Here is a 24,554-nt window from a genome sequence, read left to right as displayed (position 1 = left end):
TTGGCACTAGCTAGCAATAGAGCTGACTCCAAACAGAAGTATCCAAAACATGGGCACCTGCTGTCATCAGCTTTTCTGAAGTAGTAATCCCAGACAGACAAAAATACAGGCCCTGCTTAGAAACTTTCTCATCTTGAAGAACAGAAACTGCACCACCACCATCTACCAAATGGCTGTGCTCAGATATAACTAATCAGCAGTCCTTTAGTAACAAGGCCCTTGAGGAATTTCTAAAGGTAGTCCTGTCTCAATTCTCCTTATTTCAGTGCCTGGGTCTCACCCTCGAAGGCAAAGGAATACAGTCAAACTTCCTCAGTCTGGGGAAACTGCATCCACCCTCCATTTTGTGCTACGCTAAACCATGGGGCATCTAAAATGGACCATCTAGTCTCAGACTATCACTATCATCTAGTACTCAGACTATCACCATCCACAGAGTCTTTCTACCACACTCACAACAGATATTCAGAATATCAGTGCAAGGATCTGGTTTGCAAAGCAGAACTTAAAACAAAAAGGTAGGTGGGGGTGTCAGTAAAACACCCTTTCCCTGACATAGAGACAAATGTCTGATTACAACATTGATCAATACAAATGGGTACGCTGCCAGCACTTAAATTAGGCATGAAGTAGCCACATGCCCACTATGAGGACAAGCTGGGTGTACCTTCAAGGAATCTGACCTTGCATCACCAGCAGCAGGCTAGACCTCTGCATACATGCTAGATTAGCATGAGGCCATGTCCAACCAATAAGTCAGGATACCAGTTTCATGAGCAGTCAGTCCCTCTTGCAGGGTACATGTGCATTCTCCAAACAGGTGGGATTCCTGTTCCAACACTTGCTTATTCTAGTTTTAAATGAGGAGGCATACGCCTGTCCTTCAAGAATTTCCTCCCACCAACTGCCAGTTTCAATACCAGAAGTGTATAACATTTCAAGGTAATAAAGAGATATTGTAATGAATAGCAAATATTGTCTGCTTCCAGTGTTTCAGCCAAGCCCATAGCATGAGCAGTCCGCTCCCACAAATGGACGCAAGATCAGCAGAGGAAAAAACACAAGGTATTTCAGAGCGCGCCCAGAAGCTGGTAAAAATCCCCCCTAAAGCCCCAAGATGAAAAATAAAATGGTAATTCATTACCATTTTATTTTTCATCCTTCCATCCTGAACTGAGGGTCAGGACGGGGGCAGGGTCGTTGTTGAATGACAGCAACACGGAGGAGGGTGGGCTGTGTGTGTACTTTTCAAAGTGCTCATGTCCCTTTGGCCAGCCATCTTGAGATGGCCAGCCAGACATGTACACTTTGAAACCTCTAACCCATCTGTCTTAAAACAGGTGGGTCAGAGCAAGTGCAGGCCTCCAGAGTGCTGAGGCGCACCAAGTGAGGCCACTCCCTCCAATCAGGGCACTGCTCTCACAGCATGACAGCAGCACCAGGATAGGTCTAGGAAGTTTCCTGGTAGTCGAGCTGCAGTCGCAAGAGGTTTGGAGCAGGAGTAATTTTACTTTGAATATATTTTAAGTTTGCGCATGCGCCCATTTATTTTTATAATTTCTAATTTTTTGGAGCGCCCATATGCCCCCCCCCGCCCCTCCTCGTTGAGGCCAGTCGCCATTGTATGGAGAATTGCCGAGAGTCGCAGAAGAAGACCAGAGGCTGAGATTCGAACCTGCTTGTTACATGGTGACCTCCTCTGAAAACTCGGCTCATTTTGGGCTCGAAGTTCCAAGAGGACCATGAGCTGAGCCAGACATCTGACTTGACCTTTCAGTGGCTCTCCCACATTTCTGTATCAGTACAAGTACATATAGGCACTCAACTCTCGAGATGACGGAAGGTCGCAGGAGGACATATTCAACCAAGGATGGATATCTTTCAGGTTTAAAGTCTATGCACGTGGTCACCAGTGGCGGCTCCTCCATAGGGGCGTTTGGGCGTCGCCCTCTGCTTTCTCGCAGTGCGAGTAGCTGAAACATAAAATGGTAAAAACTACCATTTTATGTTTCTGCTTCTCGCACTGCGAGATAGCAGAAGTCAAGTGCCTGGTTGGGGGTGGGAGGGTGGGCGGTCGTGCTCGAGTGCAGGGGGGAGTGGCTTATCCACTGTTGTGGGTACTGACTGTTTGGTCGGCCCTAGGAGCCGACCAAACAGTCAGTACCCACAACAGTGGGTAAAGCCACTCCCCCCCTGCCCTCGAGCACGACCGCCCACTCTCCCTTTTTCTCTATGTGGGTGAAAATGGCGCGGCTGGGGCGCTCTTCCCTGCGCCTCACCCATCACAACGCTGCCGTTGCAGCGTTGTGATTGGCGGAGGGGAGGGAGGGAGGCTGCGCCTTTCTGGATGACAAGGTGAGCTACAGGAATTGGCGCGGGTCGGCGGGTGTCGGAGAGGTCGGACCCATCCAAAACCGGAGTAAGTTTTATTTGATATTTTTACTTAATTGAAACCCCTCCCGCCTCTCCCCCAATCCCCCCCAGGTCCCCACGATAATCCCATTTCCACCCCCCCACCCGCCCTTAATGCCGGCCGCGACTGCGTGACTTTCATTGATGCTCCGAACAGACCGAGGGCGGAGTTGTGCCGCTCGTGCCTTATCTGCTGCCTCATCCTTTCAGGGTATATGGTAACCCATGAGTGTGAAAGATGGAAAGGCGGGTTCACGCATTCGCTTCTGTTTCTCCACTTAAGTATAATGCTCTCCGCCTCGCGCTATCAGTCGCGCGTTTCACAGATTCAGGATACAAAGCCTCTTTTATTTTCTTACCCTCTTTTCTGAACCTTTTTGTCATTTGTCAGTCTGTGCTCGGATACTTCCCTCTGCTAAGAAATCCACAGCATTTGTTCTATAGAAGAATAAGTCAAGGGTGAGTGGGGGAGGGGGTGGGAGGGGTCACCGTCCAGCATTCTGCTGGTTTGTCCCGAGACCTCCTCTGCACAGGCGCTGTCGCACGGAGACACCGTGCGGCCCCCCACTGTCCCACACTTTGGTTCCCTCTTGTTTAAACCTCTCAGAGCACAAGCAGCGCTCACTCGTTTAGCTCTCGGTGTGTCCTTGTGTCACAGCACATATGGGTGTATCCTTGTTTCAGAGGTCATATTTGGCCTTCTGTCAGAGCATGGGCGTGTGTTTGTTTGTGTCAGAGTGTGTGTGTCATAGCGAGTGTGTCATAGCGAGTGTGTCATAGCGAGTGTCTCACAGCGTGTGTATCACAGCATGTGTGTCACAGCATGTGTGTCACAGCGCATGTGGGTTTAATTCTCTCTGTAGCTGCCTGGTACTAGTGCTTATACACTCTTGTTGCTTCACTTGTTTGGTAGGTGAAAGGGGTTAACAATGCTTTATACGCCTCACTACTTCAAGACATCACCAGCCACCACTGGTGGTCACTGGGCCCCACCGCCAATTATTACTGGTTTAAGCAGATAGGTGGAGGAATAGAGAGCACAAACTTTCTTCTATCGTATGCGACTCCCTATTGGGCACAACAGAACCTGTAACTGAAATTCACCATGCACAACATGAAACTGGATGAGTTTAAAATCACAGCCGCCTCCTTTCATGCTACACAAAGGGCACGGGAGCCGAAGTTCCCAATCACGAGCCACAGAGAACATGGGAAAAGCAACTGACAGAAATATCTGTCCACGGCCTCTGCCCTGCGGGGTAGCAGGGGATTAGAGCGAGTCATATTTAGCCACAGAAGCCCCGTCTTCTCATGACACGGCCCACAGGAACAGAAGGGCATGGATTCCTCCAGGCTGAGACTTGGCTGGGAGACAGAGTGACCGTGGGCCCAGCTCCGCGGAGGACACATCTCCGCCCTTATCGAACTTTCATCACCGACCTTTCGGCGCTAACGTCCCTTCCCATGGCCCCAGCTACCCTGAAGACGTGGAGCGTGACAGGAAGGCGCTATTGGAGAATGGACGCGCGCCAGGCCTTTCACCAGGAAGACACTGGCATGTCTGGCACAGGCAGCCCTGGACTGCCAATATATGGAGGTCTTCGGTCAGTGCCAGGCTGGTGCCGGCCTCACAGCTGACACCATGATTTAAATAAAGAGTTCATATCTGTCCTACGTCATGTCTTTTTTTCAGACAGCTCTTGTTTCTTGGTCACCAGCTGCTTCTCTCTTCGTAGAGCCCCAGAGGCACCTGGCAAAGCAGGTGGTGTTCAGGGTAGGTGGTTCGTTTTACCTCTAGTCTCAGAGCAGGGTCTTACATTTCTTGGCAAAAGCTATAACATGTATGGTTTCAATCCAGAATCATTTGCATTAACACGCTAATAATCAAGTTGAAATGTACAAGACATCATCCGTAAGTTCCCAGTTGTACGCAGTACACACCACACCCGTGATTTAGCCCATCATCTGTTGATGCTGCCCAAATGACTAGGTGGAACCCTAACACACCAAAAAACTCACAATTAACTACAAAATGAAAACTGAATTCACATAACCAGGAAACACGGCATGAAACAGAAGATGGCCAGATAGAACCCCTTGCTCGTTTCCAAGAACAGCAGAACCAACACGGACAGGAAATTTAAAAGCAACTACAAATACGCCAGAAGACACAACAGATGGTATGATCAGGCACAGGTAGGTGGCTTTATTCATTTCACTGTATGGAGCGGACTTCTCCCTTGGCTGGCCAGCAAGCAACTGACCCCTGAAAAACGTCTGCCTTCAAAAGCCTGCATGGAATCTCATGGTCATGCGATTCCACATGCCTAGAAGAGCACATCAAAGATACATGTGCGCGTGACACTTACACTCATAGTAAGAAGCTCAATACAACATAGCCCCTTCCCTTCATACAGCATAAAGTACATTAAGTTGAAAAAGGGCAATGCCACAGTGGTTAAACACTTAGAAACTGTAAAGAAACATAATAAAAAATATATAAACATTTCCATGAAAAGATAGAACAGGAAAAAGAATAAATAAATATAGTCCAAGGGGACTTATCCTAATTATATGAATGAATACTAGTAGACAAGTTACTTACCTTCGGTAACAATGTCTCTGTAAGAGACATATATTAGTTATATATTCCTTACCTTAGAATTTCCCCCAGGCGTCAGACTAGATCCAGAGAATTTTTATTTAGCAATACCCAACGTGTTGGTAGGTGGCGTCGGTCGACTCCGCGTCCGTCGTTTGTGTTGTGGTCGCCGGGTTGACATCGTGGAGCCTACTTAGACCCCCTCCCTGCGTGCTGACGTCAGTTCTGACGCGACTTTTCACGCCAGCAGAGCCATGAAAGACACTGACCACTGGTGCGCCACACTAGGACCCTGCAAGGGAGTCCCTATCCCTAGAAGTCAGTTCGCAGAGCGGGAAGGATGGGCGGGGCGTTAAGGTATCTATAGCTAATATATGTCTCTTAAAGATACATCGCTACAGAAGGTAAGTAACTTGTTCATCTGAAAGAGACTATTAGTTATAGATTCCTTACCTTAGAATAGATACCCCAGCAATATCAACACCGGAGGAGGGACTGCGAACCAAGTTCACACCAGAAAGTCCTGGAGGACAGAACGGGCAAAGTAGACGTCCCTCTGGACTTGAATATCCAGGCAGTAATGTCTGGTGAATGTGTGCATAGAAGCCCACGTGGACGCCTGGCAGATGCAGATGAGTGGGACTCCACACGACAAAGCAGTAGTTGCTGCCATAGCTCTAAACAATGTCACCCTGGGGCACCACATAATATCTTCAGTGGTTTGTGATGGGTTTCATCATCCCAAGAGGAACTTTATCTAGCAACATAGAGGCATTTTCCTACCACGGTACAACAAGCCAAGGCCTGACACATTTTGCAAGCATGGAACAGCTGTACAGCTCATGATGCACCTTCCAACCTCAGAACAATTGGTCAAAACTTGTCCAACATGTTGTTTAACTTAATAATGTTCTTTCTGGTGGATCCTCTATCAAACTGCAGATTCCTCACCTTAGAATACTCCCCAGGAGTCAGACTGGATCCGTAAACCAGTTCTACCACACACTGCCAGGTGGTGGCAGAGCTGCACTGCTTCTGTACTGCCTTGGAAGTGACAGAATGGAGATACAAATAAGCACCACCTCTGCACCATGACATCGTTTGTCTTTTATACTTTCTGCTTCCTAAGACACCGAGAGTGAACAATTGTTGGTAACAGTGCGCTGAATACTAGCTTGATACTTCTTTATATATTAAAAAGAGATCACTCCACAGAACAGGGAGGTGGATGGGCAGTGACAAATCTGTGGTTAGATTGAATATCCCCCGTAAAGAGCATTGGCAAAGGTAAGTAGTTTGTCCTTCTAATGGATAATTATAATGGCAGATACCAAAGCAGTATCTCCCCAGTTGAAGGGTCTGTGGAGTTGACAGAAAAGTCTTGCAGGACTGAGTGAGTGAAATTACCTTTCTGCTGGACGTGGGCTTCAAGGCAATAGTGCCTCATGAATGTACACACTAACAACCATGTTGCAGTTTAGCAGATGTCAAGGACAGACACCTCACGACCCAACACAGTGGTGGCTTCCTAAGCCCTGATGGAATGGGCTCTGGGACCTTTTGAGGGCTACTTTTTGGCCAGTGCATGGCAGACCTTAATGCAAAGGACTATCCACCTCAACAGGACCCTCTTTTGCACAGCCTTCCATTATTTGCTCTGGAGAACTTCTCAAAAAGTTGATTAGCCACTCAATGGTCCTTTGTAAAATCAATGTAAAAGCTTAAGGCCATTTTGGGATCAGAGCTATATGAAGCCTCTTCTCTTTCAAGTGGCAAGATTGAGGAAAGAATACTGTGGGAGTACTGGAGTTTCCAAAGTGGAAGGGAATCACAATTTTAGGAAAGAATGCCACCTGCCTCCTCAGCACCAACTCATCAGGGAAAAATGTAGTATGTCGGGTTGTATGGAAAGTGGCTGGAGTTTACTCATGCAACCAGTTGACATAATCACAATGAGGAAAACAGTCTTTAAAATCAGAAGATGCAATGAGCAACTATGCATCAGCTCATAGGATATATACATTAGAAACATCAAGACCATGAAAAAGTCCCACTGTGGCATCATAGACTGCTTTGGAGGCAACCTGTGTGCCACACCTTTTAATAAATCTCAACACAACAGTTGATGTAAACAACCTTTAATAATGTTCACTACAAGGCCTTGTTGGGCAAAAGATTAAACAAAGAACGTCCAATAGATTCGCTTGTGAAGAAGTCTTGGCAATGCAAAACTAAGCTAGAAATTTGCCCCAGTGTCCGGCTTAAATGAACTTCATGGAAAGGCACCTAATGGCAAGGATGACATCCACCACTTTAAGTGGGAAAGCAAACGCAGTCAGTTGTCACAGCTCAACCTCTAAGTATGTAGATGTAGATTGAGCAGATCCAGTGGAACACCTTGCTCTACTATCAAGACAGAAGGTCCTCATGAAGTGGCAGGATGATAAAAAGGCATATGCTCGTGCCCAGATGGTCCAGGTACTACACTCTACCGCCCCAATCCAGAGTTACTAGGATAACTTTGCCTAGGTCATTTCTGATCTTTAGTACTCTGGATAGAAGCATGGCTAGAAGGAGTACATGAGTCTCGTGTTCCATACCAATCAGAATGCAACTCCTTACTAGTGCTCTTGTGGAAACATCAATGAACCAAAGTTTTTGACACTGAATGTTCTCGACTGTGGTGAAAAGATCTCGCCAGGGTTCTACCTACTATTTAAAGATGCCCTGCACCACCTCAGGATGTAAACACCAATCACAGTCTACCAATAGTGTTTGAGCAGCCACCACTGCATGTCTCGAGCCATCTCCTCCAAAACCAGAATGACATCAAAGAGACTGTCTTTATGCTGAGTCCTTTGGAACTTCGAATTGCATTGCAGACCCGCAAGTGCTTACTGGCATAGCAGATAAGGATGATTCAGGAGGCTAAGAGACCATGAAGCCTTATAGCTGCAATCACCATGATCCAGGATCGAGGCTCAATTATCTAGATCATTACCGGAATGCCCTGGACCTGTAGTGGTGGTAAAGTCCTGAACTCTACTGTGCTCAGGATTGCGCCAATTAATGGAAGCCTTTGTGTAGGAGTCAGGTGGAACTTCAGCTCATTGACAGTGAGCGCAAAAAATGTTTAGAGGTTAACCACTGTTTAGAGGCTGTCCACGCCTGACTCTGGCAGTACCACCTTCAATAGCCAGTAATTGAGGAACAAGACTATAAAAATCCCCACCCCAAAGGTGGCACGCAACCACCTCCATCCCTTTTGGGAGCACCTGAGGGGTGCTGATGAGGCTGAAAAGCAGTGCAGCAAACTGAAAGTACTAGTCTGTGGGACTACAGGACAGGCATAAGAAAATATGTGTCTTGCAGGTCTAAGTCGCATGTGTCCAGGGCAAACAGGCAGCTGGGCCAGCATAAGCATTTTGAATTCATCTTTCCACAGGTAGACATTGAGAGGCTGGAGGTCCACTATAGGCCTGAGGGCCCCATCCTCCTTCAGAATAAGGAAATTGGAACAGTAACATTCCCCTCCTCGTTTTGAGCCCAGAGCCCTGTTGATGACAGCTTCGGATATCCACAGTCGCAGCTCCTGTTACAAAACGTGCAGGTGCTTGTTGGAAATCAGCCCCGTGTGGGAGGAACTGTGGGCATGACAGAAAGAAAATGTAGAGCTTAGCCATTTTGTACGATTTTCAAGACCCATCTAGTGCACGTGATGGATCTCCAAACTGTAAAGAAATGTTGAAACCTGCCCTCTACTGGTTGGGCATGAGCCATGTGAAAATGTAATCATGTATTCCAATTGCTTTAACATTAATGTCCCCCTACATATGTATATCACAACGTGCACGGATACATTTTATAATCAGATATGGATTTTTTTTTTATTAATCTGAAATGCCCATTAGCCTCAATAGGCATTCTAAGTTTCTTTACCTTTGTAGGCCTATAAGTAATTTTATAGGAGGTAGTTTATTTGCACATTTCCTGCATCTCAGACTAAAGCTCAGCCTCCTCTTCAATGTTGGCAACCAGGAGTGTGATTTTAGGAAACTAATGAATTCAGCAGAGTGATCATGCATTTGTATCTTAGTTTCAAAGGTGTCTCACTTCTTTCTCCATGAGAAGATCCTGCTATCTGCTCATTAGTTACGTTTTTCTGAAGTAACAGTTTCTGTCAAGTGGCCTGTACATCGCCCAAAATATTTGTGGAACACATTCATGAACGCTGACAAAGTATCACACCAGTCCTGACTGGATTTTCCAGGCAAACCATAGAATCTAGCCATGCACAGATAACACATTTGGCTGTCTTGGTCTCAAATGACAGTAGCTGTAATTTTAAAGCCTTAGCTGCCCCCTGTGGACCACTACAGCAAATCAGATGCTTTCCTCTGCTGGTGGCACAAGAAGTGAGACAAGCTCTGTCTCAGACGAGGAGTCACACCTGCAAGCATCCAGTAAATCAACGTATAGGGCATCAATTTTGTAGCAGTCAGGCCCCTCCTCAAGAAACCCTTCGTAGATCTGGGCAAACTCCAGAGCTACTGCTCCATCTCGCTGCTCCCGTTCTCCGCCAAAGACCTGGAGAAGGCTATTAAACGGCAGCTCACCGAACACCTCGAGAGGAACAACTTGCTAGACGCCTCCCAATCCGGTTTCTGCTCCAACCACAGCATCAATGCCACCCTGATCCCGGCCACAGATTACATCCGCACCCTACTTGGCAGGGGAGAATCTGTGGCCCTGATCCTCCATGACCTCTCCACAGCATTCGACATCGTACACATCAAAAAACTGCACCAGATCAGTGGATTGCATCATTCCTCATGGAACGTACGCAGATAATACGCCTACTCCCTTCCCCACAGAACCCACGAGCACCAACTGCGTCATCCCTCAAAGGCGCAACCCTCTTCAACACCTACATGACGTCTCTAGCCAACATCGTCAGAACCCACGATCTCAACATCATATCCTAAGCCGACGATACTCAGCTCATCCTCTCACTCTCAGCAGACCCCACCACCACCACTAAGACCAACTTCCACAACGGCATGAAGAATGTTCCAGACTGGATGAGGGGCAGTCTGAAATTCAACACTGACAAGACCGAAGTGCTGATCTTTGGCTAACGCCTCCCTCTGGAATTACACCAGGTGGCCCGCCAAACACGGACCCACTCCCACACCTGCAACCTCGGCTTCAGCATGGACAACAAATTCACCATGAAATGACAGATCAACACAGTCTCATTCACCTGCTTCCACACTCTGCCTACTCTGAAGAATCTTTAATTGGCTTGCCATAAGCATGAGAAAAACAGTCATGCAAGCTTTAATCACAAGTCGGTTGGACTTCGGAAATGCACTGTACACAGGAACCACCGGAAAACTCATGAAAGGGCTCTAGACCAAACAGAACTAAGCATCCAAACTGATCCTCAACCTGCCCAACATCTGAGAAACCACCACTAGCTCCCCGTCCAGAATAGATGCGAATTCAAGTTACAGACATATGCCTACAAAGCCTTCCACGACCAAGGACGAGCATACATGAACCACCGCCTCAACTTCCACCAACCATCCAGAAACCTCCACTCCGCCTCCCTCACCCAGACTCTGCGCATCCGGCGTAGACACAGCTGAGGCTGCTCCTTCTCAAATCTCACCTCCAGATACTGGAACAGCCTCCCCCTCCAATGCCGAACATCACCCTCGCTGACTGACTTCAGGAAGAAACTCAAGACCTGGCTCTTTGACAAAACCCACAAGCACAGCGCCTGGATAATCTCATGGGTGACAATCTGCGCTTTACTAGGACTGACTGATTGATAGCACAACACAGGTCAGACTCAAGTCAAAGTTGTTTTGGGGTCTGTGAGTTAATGCAAAAATATAATATGGCTGAGTAAAGAACAATACTGCTCCTGGCTGATGTGCAATCAAGAACTTCCAGAAGATTTGATAAATGCTCCTTCTTGATGAACCCAAGGCATTTGGATTTGGCAACAAGAATGCTGTGGCTTTACGCCAGCACCCATATAGACGCTTGATGCTGATAAGGAATTAACATCCTCTCCAAAACTCGGAATGAGAAAACAATTATGAGAATGGATAAGGTTCGTTTGCTTTTTATGCAGCATTTCTTCATTAATGACTATTATAAATCAATGTGTAAATTGGGAACCAACTGTGGGATCTCTCCATCTCCATTACAAGCATTCCTGAAATTGGTGCAAACATTTTTATTTATAATGCGTGGCTATAACCCTGTGTGTAAATTTGCAAATAACTAATCCACCAGAAATTCCATCATCCATTGTTACATCATTTTGTGATGGTAAGACAATGCCTGCACTTTTAACGAAAATGGTAACAAATAAATATGAATATACAAAATAAACAAGCATATGCCATAAAAAGAAAAAGAAAGAAAAATATGCCGATACCTAAACTTGGCAAACACAAGGTGATGATGGACGGAGCGCTGAAACTTTTCAGACACTCACCCCCAGTCACAGATCTGGGTTGAATCCATCATCATTCTTTAGCTCATTTCGCCACCCCAGTTCAGACCTAGCCATATGCAAATCAGTCTTGGCCCTGTGCCTCATGAGAACAGTTCAGACCGAACTGCTAAGCCAGGTCTTCCCTAGACTGGAAATAAGCATCCTGGGACCGGTTTTGGGGTAACACCCCTCATCTGCCAGGATAGCTTGAATACAGTGGCAAAGTGAGCAAGGGACCCACCTCTCAACATACCCTGTCAACGTAGGGCGAACAAAGCAAACACTAGGTGGTGATGGATAGAGCGCTGAAACCTTTCAGACACTCACCCTCAGTCACAGATCTGGGTTGAATCCATCATCGTTCTCTAGCTCACTTCGCCACCCCAGTTCAAACCTAGCCACCTAAACTTGGCCACAACGTTGTAATTTTTTTTTTACATTTAATAATAAATTAGTCATCATATATAATTTTAACAGAATAGTATGGGCACTTCCTAGTAGGCAAATGGTTTAAAAAAAGTATAGTTTGAAACACGCAGCAGATATAGCAGACCTCATCCTCACACATCAACTTGACGTAATCTTCCTAACCGAAACATAGCTAAAGATAGACTCTGCACCCATCCTTGAAATTCTAATCCCTCCAGGCTATGGCATTTTAAGAGCAGACAGACCAAAAAGATCTGGGGGTAGCATAGCCTGTATACATCTCACTAACCTTATGGTAAACCAGTCACAAGCCATTGTCCTCCCCACCTCACCTATGCATAAACATTGTGAGCAACAACAGTCCCCCATGTAAATTACACATCATCTACCGCCCTCCAGGCAACAACCACGCATTCATCTAACAAATCATGGAAATTATCTCCTCCAACGCTGGTCAACAGTGCTCCCACATTTTCCTCAGAGACTTCAAACATCACTGGAACGACCACAACGACCCCACTATTAATAGCCTAAAAACCTTCCTTACTAACCTCAACCTGGTCCAAATCTGTGACAGCCCGACACACAACCTTGCCGCTACACTGGATCTCGTCATCGCTAGATCAAACGCCATCAAACTTGAATCGATCGTCCCCTCTGATTGGACAGACCACCACTACATCACCTTCCTTATTGCCGAACCAACTAAAACATATAAACCCCAAATTAAGAAATCCAAATAATGGAACAGGAACACCTTTGACATTAACCTCATCGATCTAACATACCTCAGCAACAATGTATTAGTGCCACCAGTGGACATGACAGAGGTCCATGACCTCACAAACCACTACAACAACTTGATGACTAGCATTCTTGACGCAGTTGCGCCCTTTCAAATTAAAAGAACCTCCTCTAAAGACTACAAACTATGGTACAATGAGAGCCTAAATTAACAAAGACGGAACTGAGGTTCCGTGTGGGACGGAACGACACTTTTGAGTGGTGACGAATATGGATGAGTTGGGTATCTACGAACCGCAAATGACGAGTATAGTGGGTGTACGCAGTTTCGCTATGCAACCACGTATGGTTCGTCTTATTTTTGGGTTTGTTCATCTGAACCCTCGGGTTCCATTTTAGATACGGCATCCATTTTGTTTCTTGCCCTCAAGTAGCCAGCGAACGGACTTTGTCCGTTTCGTGACCCTGGGACTCCCAAGCTTTCACGAGGGACACGTGTTCCTTTGAGTGTGACTTTTACGACGAGGGAAATGACACGGCGAAGGCAGATGGCCCCGCTCAAGGCTCATCTTGCCGTGCCGGTCTATTGTTTCAGTCATGCATACATTAGACACGAGGTCTCTGATCCCGTTATCAAGTTTCCTTTATTACTCCTAACACTCTTCTCTAATCTGTTGTGCATCCTTGTCCTTTCTTTGCATCTGTTTTCGTCCCTTCTCCTAATGTGTTTACGGTCAGGATGGAATGTGTTTTATTGCAGAGAAGATATGTTTTTACAGTTGGGAACTGGCAATACTGTTGTAATTATGTTCCGGCCTCCTGAAACATGAACGCGACTCTTTTGAAGTTTATTGTGGGAACTGAGTTGTAACCTTTGTTCACCATACTGTGCTATGGGAAAAACGTGTATAAAAGGAGCGATCCACTTTTGCAATTTGAAGCAGTCTCCGAGAACCTACACGTTGTGTACTTCTTGTGACTTCTGTATCCCTGCAGTAAATAAACACTGATCTCTGACGTCGCTGGAAGTGTCCCGTGTCTCTGTGTTTCGTACGCCAGAACAGGTAACCCACGAAGGTTTCAGGTGTTGTTCCCTGGCACCGCTGGGTCTTAGAATAACCCAGTCCTTCAGTTGGCGCCCAACGTGGGGCGACATCAACGGTACCGGTCCAAAGCCCGACGATCGTGAGGAACTTCGTGTGAAATCTCCGAGGGAAGGTGCACCCCGCTTCATCGATCCAGTTGTCGAAATAAGTGGCCCGACGTCTTTTCCCGCGAAGATCCCCGCCTCCTGACGGCTGCGACGGACTGATGCCCTGACTGTCGACCTGTTTTGGCGCTTGGCGTAGTCCTTTGTACGGCGAGACGATAGACGGGCCTTCCTGGTGACGCCATTGTTCTCTCAGTTAAGTATTTTGTGGGTCGCTCCCAGTGTTCCTTTGTTGTTTGCATGGTACCATAGCATTTGTGGTTCTTAGTTGTTGGGTTTTATTTGACGATTGCAATTGCCAAAAACCGAGGGTCTTGCATTTTTTTGCGAGGATATCATAAATTCGATAGCCCTTGAAGTTTGTAAACTCGGTTAGTGTGCACGATGCCTGGCCGTAGTACTTTGTTTGGGTTTCTCAAATGTTGCAGAATGGATTCCCGGCTGGAGGATTCATGTCCGATACCTCCGGTCGGAACTCCAATTTACGAGCTCTATAGTCGCCATGGTGTGGGTCCTATCGTGTATAATGAATATTGGGTCCGCTACACTAAAAATGATGGTGTTCTTAGTTGGCCATCTCATGGTAGTTTCGAAACTGCCGTTTTAGATAATTTGGAAGCTAAACTGTTTAAAAAGAAGGCTAGGCCGGCCATGTTTGATTCCTTCCGGTTATGGCGGAAAGAGGCCAAGCAGAAAGAAATCAAACAGAGTAAGAAAAATAAAAGAGAAGGCGTTATTACGGTGATGCGAAATGCTGAACAGTATCAGCGAGACAAAGATGAGAAAGAGCAGGAAGTTAGTGCTCGACTTCATCATATGGCGGTGGATAAATGTTATCCGGTGCTACCGTCCAATGTCTATAAGACGGGAGAAGAAGCGATAGAGGATTCGCTATTGTCTTATCTGTTGAAATCACCACCTCCCTATGCTCCCGATGCTGTGGGTCCTGTGGTTCTACCTCTTCCTCAACCTGCTGTTTTGGCGGCTGCTGGTCAGCCCGCCGTTCCTCCCGCTCTCCCGAATCCCCTTGTGCCGCAGATCGTTCATCCTCTTTTACCGGCTTCTCTTCCTACTGCGCCTTTCCAAGTCCCTCCTCAGTCTGTCGTTCCCGCTACTCCTGGTGCCGCGTCTGCTTCTACTGCCTCCACCCCTACTGTTGCTGCGCCTGCATCTTCTTCCTCTTCTCCTTCTGTTCGTAGCCGTCTCCTGACTGCTGTTGCTACTCTTTATTCTCCGCTTTTTGGGCCAATACTCGGCTCGACTCTTTCAGATGTCGCTCAGAGGCGCAGCCAGCTTCCTGATGGTAGGGAACGTGAATCGCTGGTAAAAATGGCACGTAAATGGATTCGTAATCCTGTTAAATACACTTCACGTGTAGTGTTTGAAACATTTTCTCAGTTTAATGCGCCCACTCAACGATTCGTGTTTGAGGAATTGTGTAAATCGTTGAAGGAGGAGTGGGATCATGATGTGGTAGATAATGTACCGTCTGAGGTTTCTGAGCTCCAGCATCAGTTCACAACTGGTGTGATCGTAGGTGACAAGGTTCGAGAAGCTCTAGAACGCTTGTTATCATTTCAATGTACAGTGCAACCTCGAGCATTGTTTAAGGAAGAGACTGCAGAGTGGATGGCAAAACCTGGTCAATATCCGATGCGGGAAGTTCCCCCAGTATGGATGCCAGGTAATCCTAATGCTAACCCTGCTGTCCCAGGCCATTTTCAGAGAGTGTGGATACACCTCCCTTGGAAATGATCGGAGGTCTTACAGGTGAAGCAAACTTTGCCTGATCCCCGTAAAAATCCTGCAGGTTATTATAAGGAGCTGTCCCAATTGGTGGATGCTACTGTTATGAACCTTGCTGATATTGACACGTTGTTTGGCAATGTAGTGCCTCAGCCGATTTGGGCGAAAATTCGTCACGAGAATCACGCGGCCGAGTTAGGCGGTGACTGGGCTGCTCTTACGGCGGCAGACGCTCAGCAAGTTGGTGGGGCTAAGCCTGAACAGCTTATTGTGGATTTGCCCCAGAGGATAATTACCCTTATGAAAACGCTTATGCCAGCGATGCGCGTCAATTGGGATAAGTTGTCCGCGTGCAAGCAAAAGAGGGATGAAAGTGTCTCCGATTTCTTTACGAGATTCGAGGAAGCATTTGTTGATCATAGTGGCCAGGACATGGGTTCAGAGGGTGGTCAGCGGCTGTTTGTTGATAAGTTTGTATCGAACTTGTTGCCCGAACTTAGCAATAAGTTGAAAAATTCTGAGAGTTCGTGGGCTGTTTCTACCACTGCTCAAATATTGGCTACGGCCCAATATTACGAAAATAGGGAAAAGGAGGAAAGTGAGCGTGCAGATAAGAAAACGAAGGATCTTAAAACTAAGGTCTTATTGCAACAAGTGTATCCTCCGCGCTCGACTTTCAGTGATTCGCAACAGCCAAATCGATCGCAATCACAGTTTTCCAGATCGCAGACACGAAATGACTCTCCCGCACCTCGTTTTGTGTTGGGATATAATCAATGTGCATATTGTCGAGGGGAGGGCCATTTAAAGTTTAATTGTCCGGTTCTCCGTGATAGGAACAATGGTGTGTCAGCTCGAGGAGGTCGTGGTGGTCCTCAACAAGCTTCACGTGGTAGAGGTCGTGGAGTTACTCAGAATCAGGCAGAGTGTTTTGCCACTTCCTCAGACTCGCAGAATTGTTTCGATCGACGCGAACCATCGTCCGGTAGATCTGCACAGTATCATGTGGATGACTGTTACGTCGAGCGTGATGTTGATACGGACGGTATCTACTAGGACAGCCATAGACAAAGGAAGGGAGAAGTATCAGTTCCGGTTGATCAGAGAGGGCCTTATGTTGCAGTAGCCACATTGGGCGTCGTTGAGCCTTTTCTGTTGGACACTGGTGCAGCAAAAAGTTCCATTATGCATTAGAAACTCCCTGGCGCGCCTTTGTCTGGCTTAACGAATGTTTCCGTTGGATTCTCTGGCGCCCCTGTTAGCAATCCAGTTTCTAGCCCCTTGCCCCTTACGATTGGGTCTCATGAGTTAGAAGCTCCTTTGATTTTGACTACTGGTTGTGGTGAGAATCTTTTGGGCTTGGATTTGTTGAAGAGGTTACATGCGACTTTGTACTGCTCTCCTACGGGCGTGGAGCTTACATTGGGTGAGAATGTGATTTCCCCTATGTATCTATCGATCGATAAGCTCCCACCGGAATTGATTTCTCTTCCGGTTTCTTTGTGGGCGACAGGTCCTAATGATGTGGGCCTGCTGGATATACCACCTTATGTTGTTCAATTGAAAGTTGATGCGCGCTTACCACGCATACCCCAGTATCGTATTTCCCTTGATGGTGAACGGGCACTATTAGCGATCATTTATGACCTGATCGATAAAGATGTTATCGAGGAGACACGAGGTAACGTGTGTAATAGTCCCGTGTTGCCTATTCTGAAACGAACTGATCCGTCCAAGCCTCCCGTGTACCGTCTAGTTATTGACTTACGGGAAGTAAATAAAATGGTTGTCCCGCAGTTTCCTGTGGTTCCAGACATTACAGCTTTACTGACACTGATTCCAGCCTCTGCATCATGGTTCTCGGTAATCGATCTGAAGAATGCGTTCTTCAGTATTCCGATTGCTGAGGAAAGTCGTGATTTGTTCGGATTTTCATTAGGCGGTCGCAGTTTCCGGTTCAAACGCGCACCCCAAGGCTACTGTGAGAGCCCATCGATCTACAGCCAAGCTCTTAAGAGTCAACTAGATGCATTTGTGCTGCCGACTGGTGCGGCTTTGATTCAGTACGTCGACGATCTGTTGGTAGCTGCAGACACTGAACAAGTTTGCAAGACTGCTACTGTGTCACTGTTACAGCATCTCTGTGACTTACACCACAAAGTGTCACCTTCTAAATTGCAATATTGTTGTCAAGAAGTTACCTACTTAGGTCACTTATTGTCAAAGGCGGGAAGAAGGTTGACCCCTGAAAGAATTGCAGCAATTGCTCGAATGACTGTGCCGACGACTCAGAGAGATGTGCGTGCCTTTTTAGGTATCACGTCATATTGTAGGCAGTGGATTCCAAATTTTTCACTGTTAGCGAAGCCATTGATAGCTCTCACGTGCAAGGACGTTTCGACTCCTTTGCCATGGACGGAGGAATGTCAGAAAAGTTTTTCTGAACTACGTGATGCATTGTGTTCGGCTCCCGTGTTAGGTACTCCTGATTACAGCAAGCCATTCACATTATACGTTCACGAGAGGGAAGGTTGTGCGTTGAGTGTTTTAACGCAACAATTTGGTGGCAAGCAACGCCCGTGTGCATATTTTTCTTCGACCTTAGACCCAGTAGCTAGAGCGTTGCCAAGTTGCTTGAGGGCGACAGCGGCAGCAGCGGCGTCTATTCGGCAGTCCGCAGGTCTTGTTATGGATAATATGCTCATGGTGATGGTCCCGCATGCAGTTGATACTCTTTTGAATCGGACAAAGACTCAACATCTGACGAGTGCAAGGTTGTCTGGGTACGAGCTGACCCTTTTGGCAAGTCACATACAGATCAAACGTTGTAATGTACTGAATCCGGCGACCTTGTTGCCGATTAATATGGAATCAGATGATGTGCCGCCACATGATTGTTATTTACGAACTGAGGAAGAAACAAAAGGTCGTGTGGACCTGAAAAACACTCCCTTGACAGATCCCGATGGTACTTTGTATGTGGATGGCTCGTGCTTTAAGTTACCGAATGGCGATGTGACGACTGCATATGCTGTAGTGACGTTGAGCACGGTTGTGGAAACTGCGAGATTGAATCAGAATTCAGCACAAGCGGCAGAGTTGATTGCATTGACAAGAGCGTGTGTTTTGTCTAAAGGGAAGCGAGTGAATGTGTTTACCGACAGTCAGTACGCATTCGGTGTTGCGCATAATTTTGGAAGACTGTGGAGAGAAAGAGGATTTATGACATCGCATGGTACGAAGATTCAGCATGGGCAGCTCGTGAATGACCTTTTGGATGCACTTACATTGCCTAAACAAGTGGCGATCGTTAAATGTAGTGCACATCGGAAAGTGACGGATGATGTTGGTCGTGGTAATGCGTTTGCGGATGAGATTGCTAAGGAAACGGCTAAGGATCTTGCGACCCGAATGTATGTCACGAGTTCAGTGAGGTGGCCGACGGAGACTGGTATGTGTGAAAATACTGTCGAGAGTGTGAGAGCAATTCAGAACGAAGCTACTAAAACTGAAAAGGCCAAGTGGAAAGAAGGTACGGGAAAGTTGGACATGCATGGATTTTGGGTTGACCTGACGGAATGTCAGAGGTGGATGTTACCAGATGCGTACGTATTAGCTGTTGTGACGATGGCTCATGGGTTGTCACATATTAGTGCGAAAGGAATATGTAGGTTCTTGTCCCCTGTATGGAGGAATGAGGGTATTGCTAAATGTGCCGAGAGAGTGGTTAAGAATTGTATGGTGTGTTTGATGCACAATCCTGGCAAAGGCACCCCCACTCCACCTGGTCATTTTGCTCCTCCTGTTTGTCCCTTTGAGGTTATCCAGCTGGACTTTATCCATATGGAGAGATGCAATAACCTGAAGTATGTTTTGGTTGTGGTTTGTGCGTTCTCTAGATGGATTGAGGCCTATCCTCTTAAGGATAATACTGCCCTGTCCACAGCAAAAATCCTGCTGAAGGAATACTTTCCTAGGTATGGAATGCCACGAATCGTGTGGTCGGATAATGGAAGTGAGTTTGTGGGAAGTGTAATGCAGAGTGTGTGTAAGGGCCTGGGAATTCGTCAAAAATTCCATAGTGCTAATCATCCTCAGGCAGCGGGTTTGGTTGAAGGGTACAATGGGACCCTAAAACTAAAACTCGCCAAGATTCAAGCTACGACTGGTCTATCATGGCCTGATGCCTTGCCTCTGGCTCTCCTATCAACCAGAGCGACCGTACACTCTCGAGTAGGGCTTAGCCCATATGAGATTGTGTTCGGCCGCCCTGAGAATATTTGGGGAGTCCCGAGGCCAAGGGCTTTTGATAGTCTTGAGTATCCAATGTTAATTGATTACCTGCATGATTTGACCACTAAACTACGGTTGATCCATCAACAGGTCTTTGAAGCTCTACCGGCGCAGACAGAGGGTCCTGGACACCAGCTCCGGCCAGGCGACTGGGTCGTTACCCGAAATTTCGGTCGGAAACGTAACTTGGAGCCAAGATTTGTAGGACCCTTTCAAGTCCTATTGACAACGAGGACTGCGGTTCGACTGGAGGGCCGGAAGAATTGGGTACACGCCAGCCACACGAAAAAGGTACCGATCCCCTTACCAACAGACGGTTAGGTGAGAACTGGGATTTCGGCAACAGAAACTGAGACTCCTTTGCACTTTGTGCCGTTTAGCGACGCTCAACCTGTGGGGGATGATTTGTCACTGTCAAACCCACATGTGGAGTCATCGGTAGCAGAGAACCCAAGGTCTGACTCGTTGTCCACTTCATCGAACACTGTTGCGCCAGCTGAACAATTGTTTGTAGAGCAAACTCGACCTGGAAGAAGTCGATACTTTCTTCGTTCAAGGACTAATAAAAATTAGTTGTATATTTGCTTTTTGATGCTATGAACATTATGGACAATTATATCCTTTCTTTTTCTGTCCCACTGCTAAGAGATTTGTAATAGGAAACCCTACCATCCGGGTTACCGTAGGGCCGTGCGGGTACTCCTTTCTGTTTAGCAGGTTTCTGACGCTAGGTCAGTTACTTTTGTCGATTCCTGGGAACTCCTGGGGATTGATAATCGCTACTCAGAACGAAGTGCGTCAAGTACGTCACGGACGGTTTGTAGAGGATGGCATTCTCTAAGCTGTTGGAAGTAGAAAGGATGTCGGCGCAGAGATCAGAGTTAAGGAGAGTTGTACGAACAAAATGTTTTCTGTTTCAGGTGTTCCTACTGTTCCTGACCGTATCTATGTTATTGGTGGGTGGAGTGTATTTTGGAGTACAGTTGTTATTACCTTCTGCTTCACCTACCTTTTCTCCTAAACTAAGCTCCCTCACCACTGTTTCCCCACATTCTTTTCATCCTCTGCCTCAACATGAACAGGTTAGGCGTGCGGAATTTATGAATAACTCCTTCGTTCAGCTGCTACATCAGCATCAGTTGGTAATGAATACTACCAATTGTTGGGTGTGTGGGTTAATGCCACATACCATGGATAGGGGTATTCCATATTTGGTCCTTCCTTACAGCTCCCAGGGTTCAGCTCGAGCATTCCAAACTATGTTCCGTAGTGCACTAGATTCCTACCCCAGTCGAGAGCCACGTTCTGTCAATTTTGGTCCTGGGCCGTATCATAAGCCTTTGGCGATAGCGGATTTAGATAGAGATGTTTTTGATGCATCGCTTATCCCAAATGAAGAGGTGCAGGCTTATAAGGATCTGAGCGAGGCTGAGTATAGTACGTCAGTGGGTGATAGACAGCTTAAGAGCTCGTCCCCAATATGGATTGTACCACACCTTGGTAATTTCAGCTTGAAAGGTTTGGGTCGAAATCCGAGAGAACAACTTGGGAACAGTGCTTGCACTGACACGTATGTTCTACCAATGCTCTCTTCCCCTGTTTTTCTGACCGCTAAGGGCACTTATTTTGTATGTTATGAACGAGCATATACATGGTTACCCCGTGATTTTTCGGGTACCTGTTATATTGCGAATCTTTTACCACCGACTTTCACGGTTGCCTCAGATTATCACAAAACTAGAGTCGTGAGAGGCGTTATTAGCAAAGAGGATACTGCCGGTCAAGAAGCAGGAGACTTCTTTAAGGGTTTCTTGCCGTTTTGGGGACCTATGGTTAATAGTAGGAACCTAAGACAGTTGACCCGTGTAGTTGAGTCGACTGCTAATATTACTGCAAGTGCCCTTGGTAATTTAACAGCTGAACTTCAGGCGGATAGACTCATGACGTTGCAGAACCGTATGGTTCTAGATGTTGTTCTTGCAGATAGAGGAGGTGTGTGTAAAGTTATCCATTCGAGTTGTTGCATTTTTATTCCTGACAATGCTCCAACTGTCTACCAAGCCATCTCGAAGTTGCACAAGATTTCCGAGTCCATACACGTGGACGAAGGTAATTGGACGCTTCTAGGATGGTTTTGGGGTCTGATGTCAACTTGGGGTTGGAAGATTCTGATGATCGTAGGGGTTGTTGTAACGTTTCTGTTCACGTGTTGTCTTTGTGTACAGTGTGGTCCTGCCTTATGTGGCCATTGTGCTACAACGTGTATAAGACGGCCATCTGTTACCAAGGAGACGTTGATGAATAGAATGATGTTCCAGCAGCAACTGAACGATCTGATGAATATTGACATAGATTCCGATCTTGACTAGTGCTTGCCTACATGAGGGCAAAAGGAGCGTCTGAGGTTCCGTGTGGGACGGAACGACACTTTTGAGTGGTGACGAATATGGATGAGTTGGGTATCTACGAACCGCAAATGACGAGTATAGTGGGTGTACACAGTTTCGCTATGCAACCACGTATGGTTCGTCTTATTTTTGGGTTTGTTCATCTGAACCCTCGGGTTCCATTTTAGATACGGCATCCATTTTGTTTCTTGCCCTCAAGTAGCCAGCGAACGGACTTTGTCCGTTTCGTGACCCTGGGACTCCCAAGCTTTCACGAGGGACACGTGTTCCTTTGAGTGTGACTTTTACGACGAGGGAAATGACACGGCGAAGGCAGATGGCCCCGCTCAAGGCTCATCTTGCCGTGCCGGTCTATTGTTTCAGTCATGCATACATTAGACACGAGGTCTCTGATCCCGTTATCAAGTTTCCTTTATTACTCCTAACACTCTTCTCTAATCTGTTGTGCATCCTTGTCCTTTCTTTGCATCTGTTTTCGTCCCTTCTCCTAATGTGTTTATGGTCAGGATGGAATGTGTTTTATTGCAGAGAAGATATGTTTTTACAGTTGGGAACTGGCAATACTGTTGTAATTATGTTCCGGCCTCCTGAAACATGAACGCGACTCTTTTGAAGTTTATTGTGGGAAATGAGTTGTAACCTTTGTTCACCATACTGTGCTATGGGAAAAACGTGTATAAAAGGAGCGATCCACTTTTGCAATTTGAAGCAGTCTCCGAGAACCTACACGTTGTGTACTTCTTGTGACTTCTGTATCCCTGCAGTAAATAAACGCTGATCTCTGACGTCGCTGGAAGTGTCCCGTGTCTCTGTGTTTCGTACGCCAGAACAGGTAACCCACGAAGGTTTCAGGTGTTGTTCCCTGGCACCGCTGGGTCTTAGAATAACCCAGTCCTTCAGAACCTGAGACTAGCTGCACGGACATGGAGATCCTCACCATCGCTAGAGCACCTTAAGCAACTGAGATCACAAAGGACCACCAACAACAAACACATCAGAATCTCAAACGCAAATTTCTTCAAAGTTCAGCTAAACAAGGCCAGAAATAGCCCAAGGAAACTGTTCGAAATTATCACACAACAATCCGCTCAACAAGCCAGCACCTCTACATTAGGTCCTAACTCACAACCAAACTGTGACATATTTGCCTCCCACTTCCTTGAAAAGTCTAAAAAGATAGAAAATGAACTCCAAACAGCAAATGAACACCCCAAAAAGATACCTCTACATATCCCCCACTCGCCCCGGTCTGTGCACACCCTGAACCAACCCGAACTTACCCTCAAAAACAAAGCGTCCTGGAACACTTTAAAATAATTTCGACGAAAATGACATCCTCAAGATCATAACATCACTTAAACCATCAAATCACTTCTGCAACCCTCTTCCAGCCAACATTTTCAGTGAGATCAAAACTTCTCTAATACCCCTCTGGACAAAGATTGTGAACGCCTCCATACTGCAAGGAACCCTCCCGAGCTGCCTGAAATCAGGACAGGTAATTCCCATTCTAAAAAAAAAAGATCAGCTGACCACACAACCCCAGATAACTACCACCCAATATCCCCTAGTCCTACTGTAGCAAAACTACTGGAGAAATGCGTACATTCCCAACTATGCAGCTACAAATCCACCTCATTGACCAGTAACAATCAGGCTTCCGTCAGGACCATAGCACGTAAACAGCCATGACACACATTGTTGACGACGCGCTCAGAATACTAAACCAAAAGGAATCCTGCCTCCTAATCCTCCTAGACCTATCCTCAGCCTTCGAATGTCAAACATGACAGTCTATTGCACTTACTTGAACACAGAATGGGATTATCTGGGACGGTCCTAAAATGGTTAGCCTCTTTCTTAGACAGCCGAACACAAAGAATCAAGATCAACCAATCATTATCCACCACCATTGCGGTCACCTTAGGAGTCCCTCAAGGATCCGCCCTATCTCCTACTCTCTTCAATCTATTCATGGAGCCTTTAACCGAAATTCTGAAACTCTCCAATTTTCACTACCACATATATGCGGATGATACCCTACTATACCTAAAAGTATAATCTCCAGATGATATACGTTCACTCAATACAACTCTGCAAAAAACTCACAACTGGCTTGCCAGAAACCACCTCAAACTTAATGCGCTTAAAACCAAATTCCTCACGAGGACACGACGACATTGAAGATTGGATGAA

General features: G+C 46.5%; 1 protein-coding gene across 4 annotated transcripts in view; it reads right to left on the bottom strand.

Annotated features, from left to right (window-relative positions):
* EXD3 (exonuclease 3'-5' domain containing 3) overlaps positions 1–24,554 on the bottom strand; it is a 2,855,457-nt gene that overhangs the window by 880,724 nt on the left and 1,950,179 nt on the right. The gene's annotated exons all lie outside the window — the stretch shown is intronic.

The sequence above is a fragment of the Triturus cristatus genome, chromosome 1_2, assembly GCF_964204655.1.
Source record: "Triturus cristatus chromosome 1_2, aTriCri1.1, whole genome shotgun sequence".
Classification (NCBI taxonomy): domain Eukaryota; kingdom Metazoa; phylum Chordata; class Amphibia; order Caudata; family Salamandridae; genus Triturus; species Triturus cristatus.
Note: the sequence above shows the minus strand (reverse complement) of the source record. Positions and strands in the feature narration are given on the sequence as shown.